Here is a 23,838-nt window from a genome sequence, read left to right as displayed (position 1 = left end):
AACATCTCTACTGAATACATTGGCTATAAAAAAGTATTCATCACCTTTGACTTTTTCTGGCAATTAAAGAAATTAAAGAAGTGCAAATATAAAATTCCAAAAAACCGAAAATCTAGTTTGTAAAAGTATTCACCTCTTTAACCGTTTGGATTAAACTGTCTAAATTTTATCTTCCATGACCATATAAAAGTACAGAGGCTGCACTTATAAGTCTTATAATATATGACTAATTTCTCCATTGACTTCCACAGTAAAATTAGAGAAGAGTAAGTGCACCGATAATTCACTGCAGCAGCCTGCATATACAACATCCTCATTATGGGTGGTCACAAGAACCCAACAATTACCAATTTTAACAGGAAAATCCCCAGAGGGGATATAAAACGATCATGGTACAAACAGTAAAACTTGTTTAATCAGGATATTGAAAATAATAACAAGGAAATAGCTAGCAATAAATGCAAACAGTACTAAAGTAGTCACAGGTTAACAGGGAAAATTAAAAGGAAATGGAAACACGCTCATTGCTTTGGCGTGCCCAGGCTTCACTCTTCCTTAGACTGACCCTGATTTTTCTTGCCAGGAAAATTCATTTTGATTTGAGTGATTTTGTATGCAGCCACAGTGACAACGCACTAACAAGGCTATTGACTTCATTTACATTGGGTTTTACTGGTGTGTATTAAGTATTCAATGTAAAAGTCTATAGTTTACTTTGTTTCCAAGAGAAACACAGTTGCATCAAGAGACACAAACTCACCTACCTATATCTTCACTTTGAAATCAGTTACGGGATATTTCTTGTTATTTCGGTCGTTTGTAATACTATAGGTGGTATGTGTGTGTGTGTGTGTGTGTGTATTTCAAGTAAAAAAGTGTGTGATTACCAACGCTACTGTATCATATGTATCAATCCTGTAACTGTGTTTATGTGTATTCAGGCGTGCTGTGAATTGCTTGTAGGGCATGAATGTGGATGCTGCAGCTGCTTGTTTGTCATGTCTTGTGCATGAGTATGTGCGTACATGAGTGTGTGTGTGATGATACTCATAGGTCGGGCCGGGCCAGTTAAGCAGCAGGACATCTGAGAGTGGCAGTTTCTACTTGATGGGCTTTATCTCCTCTGAATAATTCAACACGCAGCTTGTTGGCGGTATCGCTGCAGCCAGAAAGGACTGACATTAACATACGGCTGCTATCAGCCCTCACAGAGCACCTCTTTTGCATTTTGACTGAAAGGGGTTGAAAATGAAGGCAGAAAAAGAAAAACAACAACAACAACAACCCAGTTTTATGGCCACTATTAGCAATCAGTAGGCTTGGGAGGTGGGCGAGTAATTATCTCAACAGGATGCCAGTTTCTCCAGGGTGTGCTGTACCTTTTTGGAGAGACAAAACGAGGTGCTTTTGTGGAGTTGCGGCTTAATTGGAGGAAATTGGAAAAAGTGAGTGGGGTTTTTTGAGGCTTCATCTATGTTATGGATGAAAGAGCCACTTATGTAATGAAACTTTGAGGAGCATTTAAACGCTGCATTTTGTTCTGCTGTGCAACTGGAGTGGTTTGATTATATTTCATTACAGTTTTGCTCCCGTTGCACAGAGGGAGGTAGTAGAAAAAAAAACAGTAATATGAAGTGGGATTGTCATTCAACACTGCTTTTGTTTAGCCAGAAATATTGCTCCCCTACCTGTGTTTCACTTTTATTGCATTTTCCCTTGCAATTAGATTTAGCTGCCAGCTGGTTTTCTGAACGAGACCGATAATGTTTTTGAAAGTGTTCAGGTGGGTGGAACAGCCAGGCCACAGGACTCCAGGGACAGGGAAGTGTATGGAACAAAACAACAATAAATGCAAAGAGAATAGCGAATGCATGTTGTTGAGAACTTGAACCCTAACAAGTTAAAAGAGATGCTGTTTAAAATGTTGACAAGGCAGCATAGTGATTAGCTCTGATGCTCTAGAATTTTGTAACGCAAGAATATATGCAAAAAGTCAAGGACAGTATTGCATATTTCCCTACCCATGATAGATGAACAGTAATTTCACCCTGCTCATAAATACAGGTCAGGATTACGGCTTCAAAGAGCCTGTTGATTTCTGATGGACCATTATTGCTGAACTTTATCTTTCCTCTTGTGTTTTCCAGTGCTTTGGAAATTGTGTAAAACTTTGACTTTATCCAAACATAATCTGACAATATTAAAATGATTCACGAGACCATTACAGAGAGGATTAGCCATATTTGTAGACCCAAAGTTAAGTAGTTGCCAACACAGTGATCAATATAGGTCTATATAGGCTTTAAGCTGAAAAAGGCATCTGTTTTGCATATAGGCCTGTAGTCTGAATGAACATCATTATGGACAGCAGCAAATGGCTCCAGTCAACATAAAAAAACATGTGGTTGAGTGGTGAACAAGGACTATGTTTGAAGAGTGAAAGTAATGAATTAAATTCACTCTTGTTACTATAAGGGCTAAAAAGGGAGTAGGACATGGACCCAGGAAGGGATTTGGCGGGGCTTTTTTTTTTGTTCTTTCTCTTTTTATAGCTGTTTTTCTCTTCCTTTTTTCCCCCTTCATCTTTTTTCCAGTTATTTTAATAATAATAATAGTAAAATAGCTAATAGTAATACATTAATAAGAGAGCTATGATACATAGATAAATAAGGGAAGTGTGTGTGTGTGTGTGTGTGTGTGTGTGTGTTCCTGTGGTTCATTGTTTGCCTTAGTGATGGGTTCTGGATGGCTCTGTCAGTGTATTTCTGGGAGGTTATGGCTTTTCTTTGTTGAGCGGTTGAAAGTTCAGATAGATGGTGAATGTGCAGTGTGTTAAGGTAGGGTGGTAGTCTGAATGCCACTTTTATTGCCTCGTTTTTAATGATTTGGTCGGTTCATTTGATATGCCAGCTGTGTTGCTGTTTTCACCTTTTTTCTAAAGCTTGTTGTCAAATTCCGCTACTGAACGAAGCTCCTCCCGGCCCATTCAGTAGCTTTTCATTTTTTTAAAAACTAGCTTGGCACCTCCCTGAAAAAAAATCTCGTAATGGTGGAATCGATGTAGCGAGCAAGCAAACTTGTTAAACTAATAAACTTGCTACCTACCTCTTCACTTGTCATTGTGGACATGTAACCTTCAGCGGGAGAAAGATCCGGCAAAGCGAGACTGGTAACCGGTGTAACTTCTCCGTAGGTACGGTTAGCTTAGCTATTAGCGTTTACAGTATGCACGATCCTTCGCTAGGTTTGTCCTTTGGGGCCCCATAGTCCAGCAGCTTTGCTGTACATGACTTACAAATGTGTTGCGGTTTCTGTCACCCTCTAGTGGTCGGAAAATCACTTATTGCAGCTGTAACCACATATGTCAAAACACACAAAGTCAGTCAATCACTACAACATTGTCACCAGATGGATAGCACCCTTTGATCATTGTATAAAACTGACACAAAAATGTTTTCATGCCAAGCATGAACATTCATACAACATTCATATAACTCAAAATTCCATACAATGACAAAATGCACAGACCCTCCGCACCGCGAACACCGGACACACCGTTACAGTTACACACAGTCACTAGTTACAGTGAAATAACAGAAAATGATTTGACATTTTGAAAAAGAGCCACATGGATTCTTCTCATAAAACTCATTAATGTCATGTAAGGACTGGATAGGTACTGTAAGGACTGAGTAGTTACTATGAAACTACTGGGAATGGTTTGCTTAAGTATATGGTGCTCACCTGTGTGACGGCCCTCCTGCTTTAGCAGGGCCTGCTGTGTGTGTGTGTGTTTCCCCTTGTCTGCCTGTGTTGCCTTGCAGGTCCCTGGTAGGCAGAGTTCATCAGTGCAACTGGGAGCACCTGGCCAGTCTCCCAGGAGCGTTTAAGACCTGGCTGTCCCAGTCTGCGGTCTCTCTCTCACCTCATTCTTCCGGCACCATGTTTCTGTTTGGTTGGCTTTGACCGTGTTACTAGTTTTAGGTTTTACATTATACAACACCCTCCATTCATCACCCAACACTCATCCATCTGCTGACACACTGATAACACTGATTTACACACCTCATGACTATAGTATGTTTTGGGGTTTTGGTATGTTAAGTAATAAACTTGTACACCTTTCAGTTTAAAACCGTGTCTCTCACGTTTTTGTCATGGCTCACGAGCCGGGTCATGACAAATTGGGGGCTCGTCCAGTCCGTTACGCAATCAATAAGTCATTGAATTGGTTTATGAATGGGGTCGTAGGAAGTTGTGAATGAGTTGACGTGATCGAGTTTACTACGGAGCTGCGTTGTTTCTAGTGTGTAAATCGGAAGCCTTGAATGGTTGCTTTGGTAGGCTATGCACTACTGTGGAGATATACGGTAATTTGGTAAAGATAAGTTTAATGAGTGGTTGTGTTTTGTGATTTCAGCGTGGTGTCGGTGGGTTTAGGTAAGTGTCGGATGGTGCTCAAGTGTTGGTGTGGGTGCACAGTCCCCTGATAGGTATAGCGGCGGTACCCCTTTTGGGTTCGTCGGTTTTGTTTTTTTTCCTGGTAGTGTTGCGGTAAACGTGGTTGGAGCAATTGCTCGGGAGCACAGCCGTAGCCGCGGGAAGGTTGCCATTATTTGGTTGCCTGATTGCAGGCTATCGGTATTCAGTGCATAAGTACCCGCCATTGTCACTGCATGAAGACTAGGGATGAGTTTAGTGTTAGTTAGATTGGGATAGGCAGATTAGGTAGAGGGGATTTGCGCTTTCTTTTTGTGGGTTTGTTGGACCCTGTATGCACCTTGTTGGCACTTGCTTTTGCCCATGGTATTTGGAGAGTTAAATGAGGTTTATTCTCTGGTTTGTTTGGTGTAAGAAATGGCTGAAATAGCTGGTTTTGTTAAGGCTCCATCGGAGGAGTTTTTGGAGAGGTGCACAAAAGAGCAGCTATTAAAAATAACAGATCACTATGAGGTTGAGATTTCTGATAAGCGGTTGAAAGACTCTGTTAAAAGTATCTTGAAAGCAAATTTGATTGAAATGGGTGTTTTGGCTGTTGATCAGTTGTGCAATTTATACTACTGGGTTGTCTCCGCCGTTTTGGCAACCAGTAGTCTAACATTTGAGCAGCAAAAGGAGTTGCTTATGTTACAGTTGGAGCATGACAAAATTAAGCATAATGCAGAGATTGAAAAGCAATTGGCAGTGGAGAAAATGCGCTGTCAGACTGAGCAGGCAAAGTTGTCTATACAGCAGTACAAGCTTGATTTGGTTAAAAGTGGAAAATTGATAGCTGACAGTTCTGTGGAGCTGGAGAGTTCCTCGCTTTGCCCTAAACCTTCAGAAGAGTGTTTTGATATTTTGGGTAACCTGCGGTTGTTGCCGAAATTTAACGAACGGGATCCAGAGACATTTTTTTTCTCTGTTTGAGCGTGTGGTGGACATAAGAAAGTGGCCGGAGTCTGCTCGCGCGCTAATGCTGCAGTGCGTATTGACCGGTAGAGCACAGGAGGCCTATTCATCATTGTCTTCTGCAGATAGTCAAAAGTATTCAGTTGTCAAGTCGGTTGTGTTGAAGGCTTACGAGTTGGTCCCTGAGGCTTACCGCCAACGTTTTCGGACGTGGAGGAAAGGGGATAAGCAGACACACCTTGAATTTGCTTGTGATCTGACGTGTCATTTTATGCGCTGGTGTTCCGCGTTAAAGGTGGAGAGTTTTGAGACGCTGTGTGACTTGATAGTCTTGGAGCAGTTTAGAAATTCCATACCTGAGAGTATTGCCACATATGTCGGTGATCAAAAGGTAAAAACTGCTGCTGAAGCGGCTGCTTTGGCAGATGATTATGTCTTAACGCACAGGCGTAACTTTGGGGAATTACGCACTCGCAATACTGGTTTTGGGGAGGATGCAGGTGTGTATTTTTCTGTCCATTCAGGTAAATCCGAGGTGAGGGATCATAGCATGCGGAGTTCAGATAAGGTCTGTAGCTTTTGCCATAAAAAGGGGCATTGGAAAGCTGATTGTTATGCTCTCAAGCCTAAGTATAGACCAAATGGGGCTGGAGTACAGGCAAAAGGTGCTTGCCTAGCTGTGTCTATGCCCGATTTGTCCACGGTGGATACAGCAGGTGATGTGATGCAGGGAAAAGAGTGGCCTGGTAAACTGGTTTCTTTCTTGCCTTTTGTGTCAGATGGCTTGGTTTCTCTGGTGGGAAGTGAGGTGAAAGTGCCAGTTAAGATACTGCGTGACACTGCTGCTTTTGACTCCTTCATCCAGGCTTCAGTGTTGCCATTTTCAGAGGAGAGTGACACAGGGTGCTCTGTTCCTGTTCTAGGAATGGGCATGAAATTTTGCAGGTCCCACTGCACAATGTTATGCTGCATTCTGATCTCTTTCAGGGCCAAGTGGCTGTTGGTGGTCCGGTGCTGCCAATTGAGGGCATCACGTTAATTTTGGGAAATGGCATGGCAGGAGGGCGCGTTTGGGCTGATGTTCCACGGCCGTATCCTGTGGTTTCCTCGGTCCCGCTGGTGAGGAAGCACCCTGATGAAAACAAAATGCACTTTCCAGAGGTTTTTACTGCATGTGCGGTAACACGCTCCATGACGCGTGCCAATCTTGATTCTGTGTCTGGTTCTGAAGATTTGAAGTGTGACGCATCAGAGTTGTGTGCGTTTTCCCTGTCTGACGTACCTCTCTTAGTTTCGCAGGAAGACCTGAAGGTTGAACAGCAAGCTGATCCTTCTCTGAGAGGTTTGTTCGAGCAGGTGCTTCCTGCGGAGGAGGTAAAAAATAGTTCTCGGGTTTATTTTATGCACAATGCCCTGCTGGTAAGAAAATGGGTGCCTCACGGTGACAGTTTCATCGGAGACCCCATTATCCAAGTTGTGCTGCCATCTAAATTCCAGGAGCCTGTGTTGAAATAGGCTCATGATGAATCTGGACACTGGGGTGTCAGGAAAACCTATGATCGGGTCCTGCGGCATTTCTTTTGGCCTCGTTTGAAAAAAGATGTTGCTGCATATATTAAAACATGTCACATATGTCAACTCACTGGAAAACCTAACCAGAGTATAACACCTGCTCCTTTGTTCCCTATTCCAGCTGTCGGTCAGCCTTTCAAGCATCTAATAATTGATTGTGTGGGTCCGCTGCCTCGTTCTAGGTCTGGCGTAGGATCTTCTCACGGTGATGTGTCAAAGTACCCGTTATCCGGCTGCATACCCATTGTGCATGATAACGGCTAGGTCTGTGGTGCGCGCTCTTACCCAGTTCATTTCGATTTTTGGTATCCCAAAAATTATTCAAACTGACCAGGGTTCGAACTTCTCCTCCCATCTGTTCTCGCAGGTGTTGAAACAACTTCATGTTAAGAACAACAGGGCATCTGCCTATCATGCGCAAAGTCAGGGGGCATTGGAACGCTTCCACCAGACACTGAAGTCCCTGTTGCGTGTTTATTCTACTCAAATGGAGGGAGACTGGGAGGAGGGTTTGCCCTGGTTGATGTTGGCAGCTAGAGAAGTGACGCAGGAGAGCACTGGGTTCAGTCCAAACGATTTGGTGTTTGGGCATACAGTGCGCGGGCTGTTGACTCTGCTATATGATCAGTGGAAAGAAGCAGAACCTCCTAAAAATCTAATTGATTATGTGAATGGTTTTTGGCATAGGCTGTATGCAGCTGGAGAGCTGGCAAAACAGAACCTGTCAACTGTACAAGGGAAAATTAAGAAACTGTTTGATCGACGGGCTGAGCGCCGTGTATTTAGTGTTGGAGACCAGGTATTAGCACTGTTGCCTATTACCAGCTCGCCCTTTCAAGCGAAGTTTCTGAAACAAATGTCTGAACACAATTACTTCATAGCCACTCCTGAGCGCAGAAAGGCAACTCAACTTTGTCACGTGAATTTGTTAAAACCCTATTACTGTCGTGCGTCTGGTCCATCTAATGTTGAAGCCCAGTCTCCTCCGGAGCGCGCGCACCCGGCGTGTTCAGTGGGGAGGGTGTCTGTGGTTTCTGCCCCACAGACTGTGGCAGCTGGGATGGAAGATGGGTTGCCTTGTCTTGATTCTGCTGTGTTGCAAGGCCGTTTAAGGAACTCTGAGTCACTGTGCAAGTTATAGATTTTGCTGGGTCATTTATCGGAGTCAAAGCAGGCAGAATTATCTGAACTCATCAGAGCTTTTCCTTGTTTGTTTGGTGACACTCCTACTCAGACGCACCTCATTGAGCACGATATAGATATTGGAGATGCTCAGCCAGTTAGGCAGAGATTCTATCGTGTAAATCCTGAAAAACGCAAACATTTGGATGCTGAAGTGAGGTACATGTTAGACCATGGAATTGCCGAGCCCTCGTCATCCAGTTTGGCATCACCTTGCCTTATGGTTCCTAAATCGGACAACACCCCCAGGTTTTGTTCAGATTTTCGCAAGGTGAATGCGGTGACCAAGCCAGATTCCTTCCCGCTCCCGCGTATGGAAGATTGTGTTGACCAGGTAGGCCATGCCAAGTATGTTAGTAAGTTCGACTTACTGAAAGGGTATTGGCAGGTCCCGTTGCCTGAGCGGGCGCGTGAAATTTCTGCGTTTATAACGCCAAATGGGTTGTACTCCTATAGAATCATGCCTTTCGGGTTGCGTAATGCACCGGCAACATTTCAGAGGCTTATGACCAAAGTTCTGGGAGATTTGGAGGGATGTGCGGTCTATTTAGATGACGTGGTGGTCTATTCAGATACATGGTCCTCTCATTTGGAGCGCATCCGGGCTCTGTTCAGCCGCTTGGCTGAGGCGCGTCTCACCGTTAACCTCGCCAAGTGTGAGTTCGCGAGGGCGACAGTGACGTACCTGGGCCGGGTGGTCGGGCAGGGTACAGTTCGTCCGGTGCAAGAAAAAGTCCAAGCTGTTGAACAGTATCCTAGACCTGCCACAAAAAAGGAACTCATGCATTTTCTGGGTCTGGTGGGATACTACAGAAGTTGTTGTAGAAACTTTTCTGAAGTAGTAGCGCCACTTACTGATTTGCTGAAAGGAAAGACAACTTTTGTTTGGTCCCCTGGTGGCAAGGTTGAAGCGGAGGTGGGTGGCAAGCATCAGGTTAGTTTTTCTGTTGTAAAATGTGATGTTTATTCCTGAGGATAATTAAGATAAATGGATAAATTACTGGTTAAAGCCAGTTGGTCTTACCTTTTAGGCTAAGATAATTTAAAATGTAAAAAAATGTTAAAATGTCAGTTTAATGTATTGTATATTATATTGAGTTTGATTCTGGTTCCGGGGTTGGGACCCCGTTTCTATGGAGGGAGGCGTTACATGGTAGCTACAGTGAAATAACTGAAAATGATTTGACGTTTGAAAAAGAGCCACACGGATGCTTCTCTTAAAACTCATTAATCTCCTGTAAGGACTGGGTAGGTACTGATAACTACATGATAACTTCTATTAGGCATAGCTATATCTCTGATTACCTCTGAGGTTCTTCACTGGGAAATTATCCAAATGTCTTGTAAGGACCGGGTAGCAGTTTATTGTTTATTGTTTATTAAATGGATCCCCATTAGCTGACGCCATGGCGACCACTAATCTTCCTGGGGTCCACAAAAAGGACATAAGACATAATACATATAATACATAACATTAAACATACAGTTAAAAATGGTACAATCCGATACTTAGGTGTATAGTATCAGTACAAACAATATATATTATATTTGGTCAAATACAATTGGTTCCAGTCATATGGTCAGCGGCCCCAAGTGTGCCTTTAATAGTTTTTTGAATGACAATTTGTTTTGTGTGCGAGTTATGTGAGGAGGAAGTGAGTTCCAAGACATTATTGAACTGTAAGTAACTGTGCGTTTGAGGAGGTTTGTTCTTGGGTTTGGAGGTATCAAGTGACCTGAGCTGGCATTCCTGGTGTAATGGTTATGTCTGTTGCTTGTGTTTTATAATTAGTTGATATAATTAGTTGATAATTATAAGGTCGGTACTGATAATAAAAGAAACTGAATGATGCCTCCTGGGAGATGACTAATGCGCACTAACCACCAGGTAACTTCTGCAAGTTCTATTGACAGTGCTCGCATTCGTCTTGCAATATCCCACAGCTACCCTGTTCTTTCAGCACCGTATGTTAAAGTCATACCAGAACTCCATCGTTAGTCATTGGTGGGCAGCAAGCCATTCCCTGACAAGATTGGAGTGGTTAAACCTGACATTGTCCCAAATTACCACGTAATTTGGAAAGTCAGGCCTCACCACTCCCCTTTCATTCTCAGGAATGAGAGCATTGTGAAAAGCCCCCCCAAGAAAGCAATAAGACGTTCTGCCATGTCGTCTGAGTTTGTTCAGGTTGAATCCTTCCTCATCCACATACACAAACATGTGTGGGGTGTCACTTGCCTCCAGCTGCACCATCCTCTGCAAAACACACGTGAGAACATGTGTGAACTACAAAAGTAGTTCACATCAAATCGTGATAATAGTGTAGGGCACCATTCCAAACAACACAATATAGTAAAAGTACACCTATATCCCACATTTTGTTACATGGTCTGACAGTATACTCAGACTTATTGAAAGGAGAGACATCACTGTATGGCCTTACCTGGACATACAGGTATCTTAGCTCCTTCACCCTCTCACTATTCCTTTCGAATGGAACCCTGCACAGTTGCTTCATTAACACGTGCCTCTTCAGCACTCTGTCAATGGTGGACAGACTGACGGATGCAAAGTTCTGAAAGATGGTGTCAACAGCACTTTGACTCTCTCAAAGTCTGATGGCATTGTTTGCCCTTACCATGTTGACTACTGCCATCTCCTGTTCAGGTGGGAATACTGGACCTCTGCCACCAGAATGGGGCAGTGGTACCATTCTGTAAAAATGCAAAATATATAAATTGATGGACAGAGCCCATGGATTCTACATTACAGTCTGTGATGTTACAGCATGCTATGACCTAGTTTACAGGGATACAGTTATGTGCAATACTGTGCATATGTGATGTGTTGTACAGTACTGTGGTCACACACCTGTTCTCAGTCCTGAACATCCGTATTATCGACACCACAGAAGACCGGTTCAGCTGAGGCTGCAGCCAGCGACCTGCCTCAGCCATACTTAGGCCATGGTTGCCTACGTAGTCTACGATGTCATTTGAAATACTCAGACGCCTTTGCCTTCCCGTGCCTCTTCCTCTCCCTCTTCCCCTGCCTCTTCCCTGTCCTGTGTGCGCTCCTCTCCCCCCTGCCATACCAGCTCTTCCTCTTGGAAGGCCAAGTTTTTGCCCCTGTCTGACACCTGCTTCTTGCTCCATTTACAATTTACACCCGTGGGAGCAGGTGTGCTCTGTTGCTTTTCAATTGTTAGAAACTTACTGGGGAAGTTACTTACCAGAATCACACAAGTCACACTGGCCTTTTCTTTTGTACAAACACAATGTAGTAGTATGTAGTATTTTGCATGCAATGATTTACACAATGAACCACTGTGTCAATGTGAGTGTGAAATGTACATAGCCAACTGACAAAAGTACAATCTGTTCTGACCGGCGTGTCATAATTAAAAGAGAATTGCTGAATAAGAATTGCATCTATGCAATGACAATTGCGTTTAGTGTTTTGCCAAATGTGCTTTAGCAGTTGTATTTTGGGTGAACACAAAGAGAGTTGAAATAGTGCTGTGGCCAATTTTGTTAATGTTGTGGGGCTTTGAGGCACTATTTTGAGAAGGAGGTTAGTGTTTTGGAAACTGCATCTAAGCAATTGAGAAAAACTGTAATTTGACGGTTGTGAAGAAAGCTGGTGATGATATTCCGGTTTGCATGTGCAAGTTTTATGTTTGGGTTTTGTACTCCGTAAATGAGTCCGTTGTGCCACGTTCTGTCAAAAGCTTTCTCCACATGAAAGAATACGGCCAGGGCTATTTCCTTTTTATTGAAGCTGCGCATGATCGATTCTGAGAGTCTGAGAATGTTGTCAGTGGTGGAATGTTGTTTTCTAAATCCGGCTTGATGCACTCCTGGGAGGCCTAATGGTGCGTTCAGACTACGGGCTACAAAGCGACAGGACGTCATTTGTTTTCAATGGAACCCGGCGACACAATGCTACAAACGGCAGAGCGCGTCGGGCGAGCGCAGCTACAAAAGAAGTTTAGCTGGCTTCAACTTTTTTCCACGCTCTGATGACGCGGTGAAGCGTGAACAAATCAAGGTAGTGTCATTATATTTACGTTATTATTGTTTACTTGATGAATTAGATGCACAAGTATTTGCCAAATAAAATAAAAACGAGACAAATGCAACGCTATGACAGTCTGACATTATCAGTTGGTGCACCCAGCGTCACGACGACATGAACCGTCAGCGACCAGCTGGGCAACACTTTCCTGCTCCGTTGGCAACAGTGTAGCTTGGTACGCCAGACCGTTCTGTAGATTTTGGAGCCCGTAGTCTGAACGCACCATAACTGTTCAATGCGGGTGCTGAGTCGGGTGTTGGGTATTCTTTCAAAGAGTTTGCCAATGTGACTGTGGAGGCTGTAACTAGTTGGGTGTTGTGGATCTTTACCAGGTTTGTGGATTATTGTAAGTAAGATAAGTATCTGGTGCTTTTTTGATTAGTATACTGTCAACGTCATCTTCACATGGCTGCTTTGTTATTCTATTTTCAGTTGAGTCTTTATTTCAGGTATGGGGAGGCAGGTATTGGTGGTGAGGTTAGTATCTTTTGTGTTTGTTTTGTCTACTATGAATTCCTGTACTGGGTCAAATACTGGGTCATCTGGACAGGAGTGTTTTTTTTTGGAGGTGGTCCCTGAAGACGCTGGCTTTTTCCTGGGGGATTTCAGTGGGTTGACTATTGTGCAGCACTAGGGCTATGGTGTTATTGTTTCACTCCCCGTTGCCTTATTTCATTTTGATTCTTTGTCCAGTTGTTTATAGAAGGTGGTCCATTTCTTTCGTTTGTAAAGGATAAGGTGTTTTTTGATCTGATTTTGTAGGTGGTTTATGACTGTTTTGGAGAGGAGGGATCTGTACTTTATGAATTCTCTCCTCAATTTCCTTTTCTCGTTGATAAGCTGGAGGATGTGTGATGGCAGCTGCTGTTGTGGTGATTTGGTTGTTGTGAGACGGATGGTCTCTTCGCAGGCCTGGGGAAGAGAATATATAGCCTAAAGTAGCGTAAACTGGAAATGAGCTCTCCAGTGCCCCAATGTTGTTTGACTGGGCCAATAATGGATGGTTTTCGTTTTCTTATGTCTGCTGATAGGCACATAAAGTTTGATGGTGTTACGTGAATCCATTTGTACGTTATATGCCTTTTGTGAGAAGCCACGCCCACCACCACGCCCCCCTTTGGCCAATTGATATGACAACTTAATCAGTTCTTTCTTGCCCCGTGACCAATTTTTCCACAAGTTCCAAGTTTTGTGCAAATCCATTGATAACTTTTTGAGATATCCCACTAACAGAAAAATAAACAAACAGACAAACAGATGGAATGGGGCGAAAACAGCCACAATCCGAAGTCTAAAGCTAAGTTTTGAAAGGTTGAAACTTAGTTTTGAACTGAGAATAGGAATTTACAGTAGCTAGCTCATCCTCATGTCATTCTACCTGTGTGTCAGTATATTGTAGGTGTGATGCTTGATGCTGAGTCTGTGAAGGAGATTTCAAAAGTTCCTTCATCTGACAATACCATCAACAGAATAGATGACCTGTCAGGTGACATAAAGGAAAGTGTCATGGACAAACAAGTAGAGCTGGGCGATAAATCGATCTTATTAATAAATTCGAATTTATGGTTTAGGACGATGTGTAAAAATGAAAATCGAGTTTCACTTTAACCTGGGTAAATACGGCACGGAACCGCTCTCTGTCAAATCAAGCCCCACCGCTTCCCTGAGCTTCCGCAGTCGATAACAACGCCCACCGAGATTTCCCCTCAGACACAAGCACAGTATCAAGATGGCAGCACATGCTTCTACAAGTAAGGAGCTCGTTTCCAGAAAAGGCAGCGTCTCCTCAGTCATTTGGAAGTGGTTCGGTTTTGCAACGTCCGACGTCGAGCAAACCACTGTCCGTTGTAAAATTTGTCTAAAGTCTGTGGCAACTAAAGGTAGCAGCACGACAAATTTATTCCAGCATCTCTGACAGAGGCACGCAGCCGAGTGGGAGAAGTGGGTGGCACTGCGAGATGCGCAAGGTAGTGGCAGCCCCCACGCGCCTGCTAGGTAACATTAGCGGCATCATTTTCCCATGGCATCCGATATGACAAGAAGGGGCCCCAGTGGAAAGATATTACAGATGCGGTGGCGTTTCATATCGCCAAAGATACGTTGCCCATATACACTGTAGAAAATGAATAATGCCTTTGTCTTTTTGTTTTTCGTTTGTTTTTAAGGGAAAAAAAATCGGGTGTAGGTGTGAAAAAATCAGAGATTTTATTTTTAGGCCATATCACCCAGCCTTAACTCCAAGTGAGTCCAGGACAAATCTACCCACATCAGTGGGGCTGCTGAACAAACAAACACATATGTTGATGGTGTGTATCACAACTCCTGGTACAGGCTCTTGTAATATCACACCTTGACTACTGCAAGTCCTTACTGGCAGGTCTCCCAGCATCGCTCAGACCTCTGCAGCACGTCACTCCGCTGTTCATATCCCTCCACTGGCTCCCAGTTGCTGCCCGCATCAAGTTCAAGTCCTTGATGCTCGCCTACAAAGCAGCAACCAAAACGGCTCCCACCTACCTGAACTCCCTCATTCAGGTCTACGCTCCCTCCCGCTCACTAAAGGAGCGGCGCCTGGTGCTGCCACCACAACAAGGCCCTAAGTCTCTAGCCAGACTCTTCTCTTCTGTGGTTCCTCGGTGGTGGAATGAGTTACCAAACTCGATCCGCAGAGTCCCTTTTGAGCTTTAAGAAAAGGCTGAAGACCCAACTCTTTGTTTTTTAACTAATTACTAAAAAAAAAAAAATCTGCCTCTCTCTTTATCTGCCTCTATGCACTCTACGCACTGCCTCTTGGCACCTATGTCCTGTCGGAGTAGAACTTAGCTTTATGGCACTTACTCTCGTTCTCTCCTGACTAGATCCTTGCTTGTGTTGTATTAGCCTCAACAGAGACTAAGATTGTACTATCAATCTTAGTCTCAGTCGCGGGGGGGCTAAAAACACTGGGAGCTCCCTCTATAGCGACCCTACTTCTCCATACATGTAACAATTAAACATATACAGTACTTCCCTTAAAGCCACGGTTGTTGTCCGTCACACCGCACTGGTTGTGTTCTTAAGTATTCCGTAGTTTTCAATACAGAGGGGTTTTAGTCATGTCCGAGCCTTTCATTTCTCTCAAAAACAACTTAAAATGTCCGCTGGTGTTCTTCTGCTTCTTCAATGGGTGTAATTCCGGGTTTCAACAGCTGCACAGCGCCATCTATCGGTTCGGATGGTGTAGGGCATTGGTCACATAGCAATGGATGAGCTCTTTGGCTTCTGTGTCAGGTGTCTGTAGATGGCGCTGTGCAGCTGTAAAAAGGGAGCTCCCAGTGTTTTTAGCCCCCCCGCGACTGAGACTAAGATTGATAGTACAATCTTAGTCTCTGTTGAGGCTAGTGTTGTATTAAAATCTCATGTGTACGTCGCTTTGGATAAAAGCGTCTACCAAATGGGAAATTGTAATTGTAAGTATCAGAAACCTTTCTTTTCTGCAAAGCATTGGAAAGCCACACAACAGGAGAAGAGATTTTCAGGGTACAGATAACTATTTAAGGGAGAAAAATCTGTCCTGGGATATGTGTTCCAGTCTGTGCACAGATGGTGCGGCATGTATGACAGGGAGAGTGAGAGGATTTTATGGCAAAACCCCAAAATTGAGATCAACCACTGCATTCTCCACTGTGAGGCTTTAGTTGCTAAAGCCATGCCCCCTGAGTTGGCTGATGTGCTAGACCAGGACATACAGCTGGTGAACTACATTAAATCACAGCCTCTTCTCCTCACTGCGCAGAAATGGGAGCCTACCACCAAAGCCTTATCCTGCATACAGAGGTATGTTGGCCATCACAGGGGGGCTTCAGGGAGAGCTTTTGGAATTATCCATGGAATACGCTGTGCCACAGAAGGACAAGCTTGCAGAGGAGAGGTGGTGCTCTAGCTGGTTTACCTTGCTGACATATTTGGGCATCTCAACAAGTTAAGCACCAAGCTTCAGGGCCGGAATGAAAACATTATAACCTCCACTGACAAGATTCATAGTTTCATGGTCAAGCTTAGCCTTTGGCAAGAGGCTTTGGAAGAGGGCTCCATGGAAATGTTCCCACTGGCATCAACTGTGCCACAGACAACGGGTATGCACCATTGCCGCACACCTATCATCATTAAAGGAGAGGGCTGAGCGCTATTTCCCAAGTGTGGCTAATATCGAGGACTGTGACTGGATTCGAGACCCATTCAACCCAGAATCCTCAATAAAGAAGCTCCCTTTGAGAGAGAGAGAGGAATGCGCAGAGCTCCAGATGGACTGCACAATGAAACTTAGATTTGGTGAGATCCCTCTGGATGAGTTTTGTTTAGCTGCTGCATCTGAGTACCCAACCATCTCCAGACATGCAATTGCGCAACTTCAAAGTTTCCCGCTACCTACTTGTGTGACTACTCCATTCTTGCCTACATTAAAAACAACAGGAGGGCACACCTTTCAGCGGAACAGGACTTATAAGTAGCCCTCTCCTCAGTATTACCAAGGATTAAACAAATCGGAATTCACATCAACAAGATATGATTTGGCCAATCCTGCTTATTGACCCCTCAAAGAAGTGTGTGTGTGAGATTTGGGATTCAAACCAACTACTCTGAACTCTGTGAAGTAGGAGTTTCAAAATGAGTGACAGATTATAAAATCTGTGTAATTTAGCTAAAATTCAAGTCACTGAAGGTAAAATAACAAATACCTCTACCATTCCACCAGTATCTTACTGCAATTTGTCGCTGACCTTTCTCAAAATGAAAAATATCATGGTAAAGATTTCTGTGTAACCAATGCACCATTTCATAAAGGATTGAAAATAACAGGATGAAGACACAAGACATTAGCAGGGTTGGAAAAAGCAAAAAGAAACCCCTAATGTCTTGGGATCTTGGATTTGTTGTACACAACCAGTGCAAATGACTGATGAAAGAAAATGACACATTTTTTGTTTATACTTAGAGAAAAGCATAAATCCAAACAAAGGGATATTTTAATGTCTAATATGCCTCTTCAAAACAACTTATCTGTTTCAATGGACAGACAGTGCTTGAATCAAAAGTTTTTCTCCTTGCCAAATAATTTCAAGGACCGTCTTGTACGTACTAAATAATCTGTTCATCCGGCAATACAGAAGCGCTACCAACCAGTTTTTTATGATACTGAATAGAATTTGCATTTCATGCCTGTTGATTTTTTTTTTGGCCATCAACTTCATGTGATTAAGGTAAGGATTATGGTTAGCTCTGGGCTGAGGGAACATATATATGCTCATTGAAAATTCAAGTGTGTTTGCAAATATCTCTAACCTGACATTAAACCATTATGGATTTGACTTGTCTGATTATTGTCTGAATTTGTTAATATGCGTAATATATGACACATGCAAATTAATCTTCCACATGAATATGCATAGCTTGTGTATCTGAGACTGTAATTTCTCCATAGTGGTGGCCTTATCCCTCAGAGACAGAGCTGTGACAACCAGATATAATGAGAAAACAGACACAATGACGTTGTACTGGACTCATTTTATATACAGAGTGGAATATATTTTGATTTTTTTTTTATATTATAGTGATATGTAATATTTATTTTTGTATTGTATTCATATAAAAGCAAATATCAGAACTGAACTGGAAATAATATGAAATGGCAAAAATCAGGACTGAACAATAATTCAGTGCATTCAAATTATATTGTGGTTTGCTCAGTATTATCTCTTGCCATAATAATAAAGATTAAATGTGTGTATTATACAATGAATAAAAATGTGATTTATTACTGAGAGACTCATCTGTAGTCAACACTACAACACTCTCCCTGCCCTAGGAACATACTGTACAATGCTGCGACATACTTATTTCACATGGAAAAACAATTCCACATGCATCCAATACACATTTGTAGGTGGATAACACACGCACACACACACACACACACACACACACACAAAACAGACACACACGTGTACACTCTTGCTATTGTACAGGTAAGTACAATGTTTTTTTTTAACCTTTATTTACCCAGGGAAATTCAACACTAATCCTTACCATGCAGTACAACTACAGTCTTCTACTGCTGGCTACTGGGAGCTGCACTGGAGCAGTTGAGGATTAAAGGAAAAATTAGTAACACTTTATTTTACAGCCCGCTAATTATGGTGTAACTAGTTTGTAATTATGGAGTACTAATAAAATAGTTACAGGGTAACAACACAAGAAGTCTGGGAATTAAGGGGTAACAATTTTGTAATTATGAGAAACTTAGTTTAGATGATGGAACTTAGTTTAAATGGTGTAACTATTTTCGTAATTACAGCATACTTAAAAAATAATTACAGGGTATAGTAACGTAATTAGGGTGGACAAAACAAATGTGGTAGTTACACCGTAATTAGCGGGCTGTAAAATAAAGTGTTACTGAAAAATTTGCTCTACAACACTTAACACTGTTAAAATACAGTGTTATGGGAAAATTATACTTCTGTGTCGAATTGTCAGCGTAGCAAGAGCGTAGGTGCCTAGAGCGTAGGTTATAATTTGGAGATGAAGTGTCCTACAAATCAATATATTTGCAGCCCTATTCAGCTTTTCTCTCTTCGATCTGCTTCATTGTCTTCGCTATTGGCAGACATCAACCTGATACAGGTAGGAGGAAATACGAAGCAGCTAATCACCGTTCTTGTGGTCTTGCATCGCCCAACGCGTAGTTACCTTTTTGGAGAGGCGCACGTTTGCTACGGCGGCAGCCTCTGCGGGCTACGCCGTACCTTCAGCATGGCTACAGCGTAAGTTCGACACAGAAGTATAATTTACCCTTTAAGTGTGGGCTCATTTAGTTGTTTGATGGTGTAATTTTCTTATTGCTGTGGATAATTGCCCAAATGTCACATTGAGATATTTCTAGTGCAGTTACAATGTTCAGCAGGGAGAAATCCATTGTAGAATCCATCCATCCATAGTAGGCAGAGATACCAATTTCTCCACCACAGTAATTTCAATAGACTGAATGCAATGTTGTTCTCACTCTGCTATTACTATTGCTCTCTCCACCTCAGCCCCAGCGCCAGGGCAAATATAACATGCACATATAACAAACACAAGCAACATGTGCAGCACCACTGTGTGCACACTGAACTACGCAGCATGCATAACGTTTGCGTATCGGTACTTGTTGTGGCCCAATTGCAGCACGGCAGTTTAAGCTGCTACACCAGCTCCGTTCCGCCCGCGGTCTGCTGTCGCGTATCTAGGATTTTACCTATGGGTAAGTGAACAGTTATCTAGTTTTGATTATTGTTCCATAAACAACTCAAGTTGTACCGTGAGGAACATTAATGTACCATACTTGTACCATACTTAAGTATGTTACATACACGTAACATACTTATGTCACTTTTTTTGAGAGTGTAGGCGTACTGTACACACAATAGAGCTACAACACCCTACAGCAAAACAGCAATAAAATGAACATGAAAATAGTCTACTCACTCTCCGCTCCTTGATCCTAATAGAGCTGCAAAACTACTTCCATGATGAGTTGACTGATCTTATTCTTTTTTGCTAACCAATTCCTGATGTCCATTTTGAGTTAAAAAGTTAAAACTACAGGATCTAGGCTACTAGTACTCATGAACTTTCAGATGTGGCAGGGCAATGGCTGGATCGCTCAACACTGTTTACCTAACTCTAATTGACAACTCAAAAGTGATGCGATTCTGATTTGTGACAGGTCTAAATTTACATCAATCACAGTTTAGTTTAACAATATTTTTATTTTTGGATTGGACTCCTGTAAGATTTCAATAAAACACATTTTATTTGGGGGCAAAGACATAAATTGGATGGCCTGGTCTGGTCTGGCCCTCCCTCAACGCTGGGCCTGCTCCACCTACACATACAACCGAAAGCAATAAGTTCACAACCCTTCTCTGGGGGTTGTTGTAAGGCATTCTGGGAAATGTAGGAAATCACTAACTAAAGTAGGTTGAGGGAAAGTTGGTACACCAAAAAAGTAAACCCTAACTAACCCTAATCCTTTATCACTAAATAACTAATTGAACAGCACAAACTGATAACAGTGGAAGAGTACCTGGGGGTGGCTTTGTCCTTAAGTGCTTTGCTTGAGGGCACCTCACGAGTAGTTGTTGAGGGAGGGGAGAGTGTTAGCCAGTGTCAGCCAGTCCTGTGCTTGAAACCAGCAACCTTCCAAGCACAAGCCCGCTTCTCCAACCTCCAGACAGTGACACCACCAAGATTCTCTACCTCTGTTTTCTGTTCTCCCTGTTTTGTTTTTTTTGTCACCCCTCCATTTTCTCACTCAGCATAATTATCATGGGATTGGCTTTAATGGAATCCTTGCTGATACAAAACACTCTGTCCGTGCATGTACAACACCTTGATCGATTCTGCGCTCCATCTGTCGCCATCTGCTCTGCTCTGGTCGACAGTAAACACCACCATTACCAGGCCTCTGGCTGCTCAGGAGGGGGAAGCACTGATGATCTCCCCCAGAAAAGTGCATTGCCCCATTCTCCTCCTCCTCCTCCCTCTTCCTCCAGACATTTTCTTTGGCTCTGTGCCGACAGCGAGAGAGAGTAGAGGACAAAGTGAGAGTCATCACAGAGCACAGATGTTATTCAGCCCTCTGGTGGTTTCCACTGAAGGCTGATAGGGGGATGGGGGGCCATATGAGTGTGTCAACATGCGTACATTTGTTTGGTGTGTGCATGTATGTTTCATATCAAAGGCCTCATGAGTAAAGACATGGGGATCAGTGTCCATATGTTGCAGCAGTATTGACTAGCATGTCAGGTGGAGATACAAACCATACGGTCGATGTAGCAGCTCAGAAATACTCCTAATGATGGCTGAGGAGGTGGAGGGAGTGAGGAAAGGAGGGGAATAATGGGGTGATGGGAGGTTAAGGGATGAGAAACAGTGTTAATAAATTTAACCGACTACTTATGCACATGCAAGTGATCACATCCCACACACACATACATACTCTGTCATGTTGACATCGAGAGTTAGCATGACTTGGGAATTCTCTCTACACATTAGTCAAGGCTGGAAAGAGCACCAAAATATCCAAGTAGAAGCACTGTTAATTTGCTGACATTTTTATTTAAGTTGAAGTAAAATTACTACTGTAAAAATCTAATTAAAAAGTAGCTCATTTAAAAAGTATTCAGAGTAGGTTACTGAGCAGATTATGTGCAGGTTATGTCTCTATAAATGCACTGTGGATATTGCACCTTTATAGCCTATGTTGAGGTTTTAAAAATAAGATCCTGAAATTCATGTTATTTTATGATCTGTGATTAAAAAAAAACAACTGAAAATGCCCATCCCCATTATTCAGTAATGTTATATTTAAACTAGCTAACAAGGCTAGCAAACTAGCTAGCCAACAACCAGGCAAACACAAAGCAGTAATACTGTAGCTGGATGGATGTTAACTAAGCTAGTACTATCATGGATAAAATTGAACATTCAATGTTGCAATTTGTTTCCTCCACATGCTTTAGCAGGTTTGATCATTTACGTTTACGCCCGTTTCTGGTACAATGATGGAGAGCCTCTAAAATTTGTACTAACTGTAATGGTTGCAATTTAAAATGTTGTGACGTACACTTCAGTCAAGAGATATCCAAGTAAAAGTAAAATTACTAAATACAAATCTTCAACTTGCAAAGCTGCAGGTCTCCGTAGCGGTGTATGTTTGTATATTGTTTGTCTTAATAGCATGTGAACGTTCGGTTACATTGTAACCTTGGTTCTCTGAGTGAAGCGACTATCTCTCCACACAGTTACATATTCCATATGTACGGGGACTGACCTACTGGGGCAGTTGACATGGATATCTCTTTAAGACACACCACTATGTGGCCCATGCACGGGTATATTAAGCCCAGGTGTGCATGTATTCACTGATTAACATTGATTGGAACGGTTCCCGAGCGGCCTTGCCCTGGAGAGATAGTCTCTTCACTCAGAGAACCAAGGTTACAATGTAACCGAACGTTCTCTATCATATCGAGACTATCTCTCCACACCTATTCCATATGTATGGGGACCCTGTAAGACACACCACGAGGAGACCAAGGAGACAGAGCAGATGCAGCTCCTCAAGTACTCCCCAGGATCCCTGACCCTGGTATTCGAATGAGACGTCCCCACCACCACAGTGCTCTAAACAGTGCGTGTCAAAACAAAACCCACTGTGAAACACTATATACAAATATTTACCTTATACATTCATTGGCTAGTGACACCGCCAGACGCTGTGTATCACTGCCCTATGCTCAGGCGCCAGAGTGTGGCCAACCCTGCAAGACGCAACGGTTGGGTGTGAAAGGATAGAGGCCGCTCAGATGGCCTGCCCCCTGCTAGGCCAACTGATAAGGATACAAGACATCTCCCTGGCCGGGCCAAGATGGGCCCACTGGCACAGGGGCACAGTGAATATGTCGTCTATTGCGTAGTGGCACCCAGCACCCGTTCCCCAAAGGAGGTGCCAGCAGCCACATTCAAACAATAAAATCTGGCAAAAGTAGATGGACATGACCATGTAGCAGCCACACAAATCTCCGAGAGGGTGGCGCCCCACCACAAGGTCCAGGAGGTTGCTACGCCCCGTGTGGAATGCGCCCTCACTCCCACTGGTGCCGGTGCGCCAGTTCCTTTGTACGCCTGCTGAATCGTTTCCACAACCCAATGAGACAGCCTAGATTTAGACACTGGCTGACTTACAGCAAAGAAACAACTGGTCTCTTTTCCTGAATGCCTCTGTTCGCTGAATGTAGACCTTCAGGGCTTTGACTGGGCATAACCCTCTTCCTGGGCGGGGCAGAGGGATCGCAACTCCACTGATTGATTCAGCTGAAAGTCCGAGAGCACCTTCGGCAGGAATCTGCGTCATCCTCCTGCGTCATCTGGCAGGAATCGACAGCAGCTCTCGTGCGTCAACAGAGCCTGTAGCTCTCCCACTCTTTTAGCTGATGTCACTGCTATGAGGAATGCAACCTTGAGTGACAACCACTTAATGTTCACTGACTAAAGGGGCTCGAAGGACTCCTGTTGTAAGGCAGCCAGCACATGACCTAGGTCCCATATCGGGATGGCCAACCTCCTGCTGCGCGGTGTAAGCCTCTGAGCACCTTTCAGGAACTGTGAGATGAGGCTGCAGTCACCCTCGGCAAGCCTATTACCTCCAACACGAGCGGCCTTGATTGCTGCCACCATGCCCCTAAAGGTTGAAGGTGATTTACCTGCCTCAAGTAGCCCCTGCAGATACTGGAGCACCTCTGGAGCTGTACATGTCAATGCGTCAAAGAGTTCCCAGCGATATGAATATGCCGCTCTTGTTGATGGTGCTCGAGCACCCTGCATGGTCTGAACCACTGACTGCGCGAGCCCCATGCCTAACAGACTGGCCCTCTCAGAATTTAGAACGCAGGCAGGTGCCGTTAATAGTGAGTTCGCGCTGGTCCTTCAGTTGGCGATTACCAGTAGAGGCAACTGTATGTACCAGCCGTGCCAGCCGACTCACTTTTGTATTTATAATTATTTTTCAGGTGAGTCAGGTGTCACCGAGC

Source organism: Centroberyx gerrardi, chromosome 6 (assembly GCF_048128805.1).
Source record: "Centroberyx gerrardi isolate f3 chromosome 6, fCenGer3.hap1.cur.20231027, whole genome shotgun sequence".
NCBI classification, from domain to species: Eukaryota; Metazoa; Chordata; class Actinopteri; order Beryciformes; family Berycidae; genus Centroberyx; species Centroberyx gerrardi.
This window is presented reverse-complemented; position numbering follows the sequence as displayed.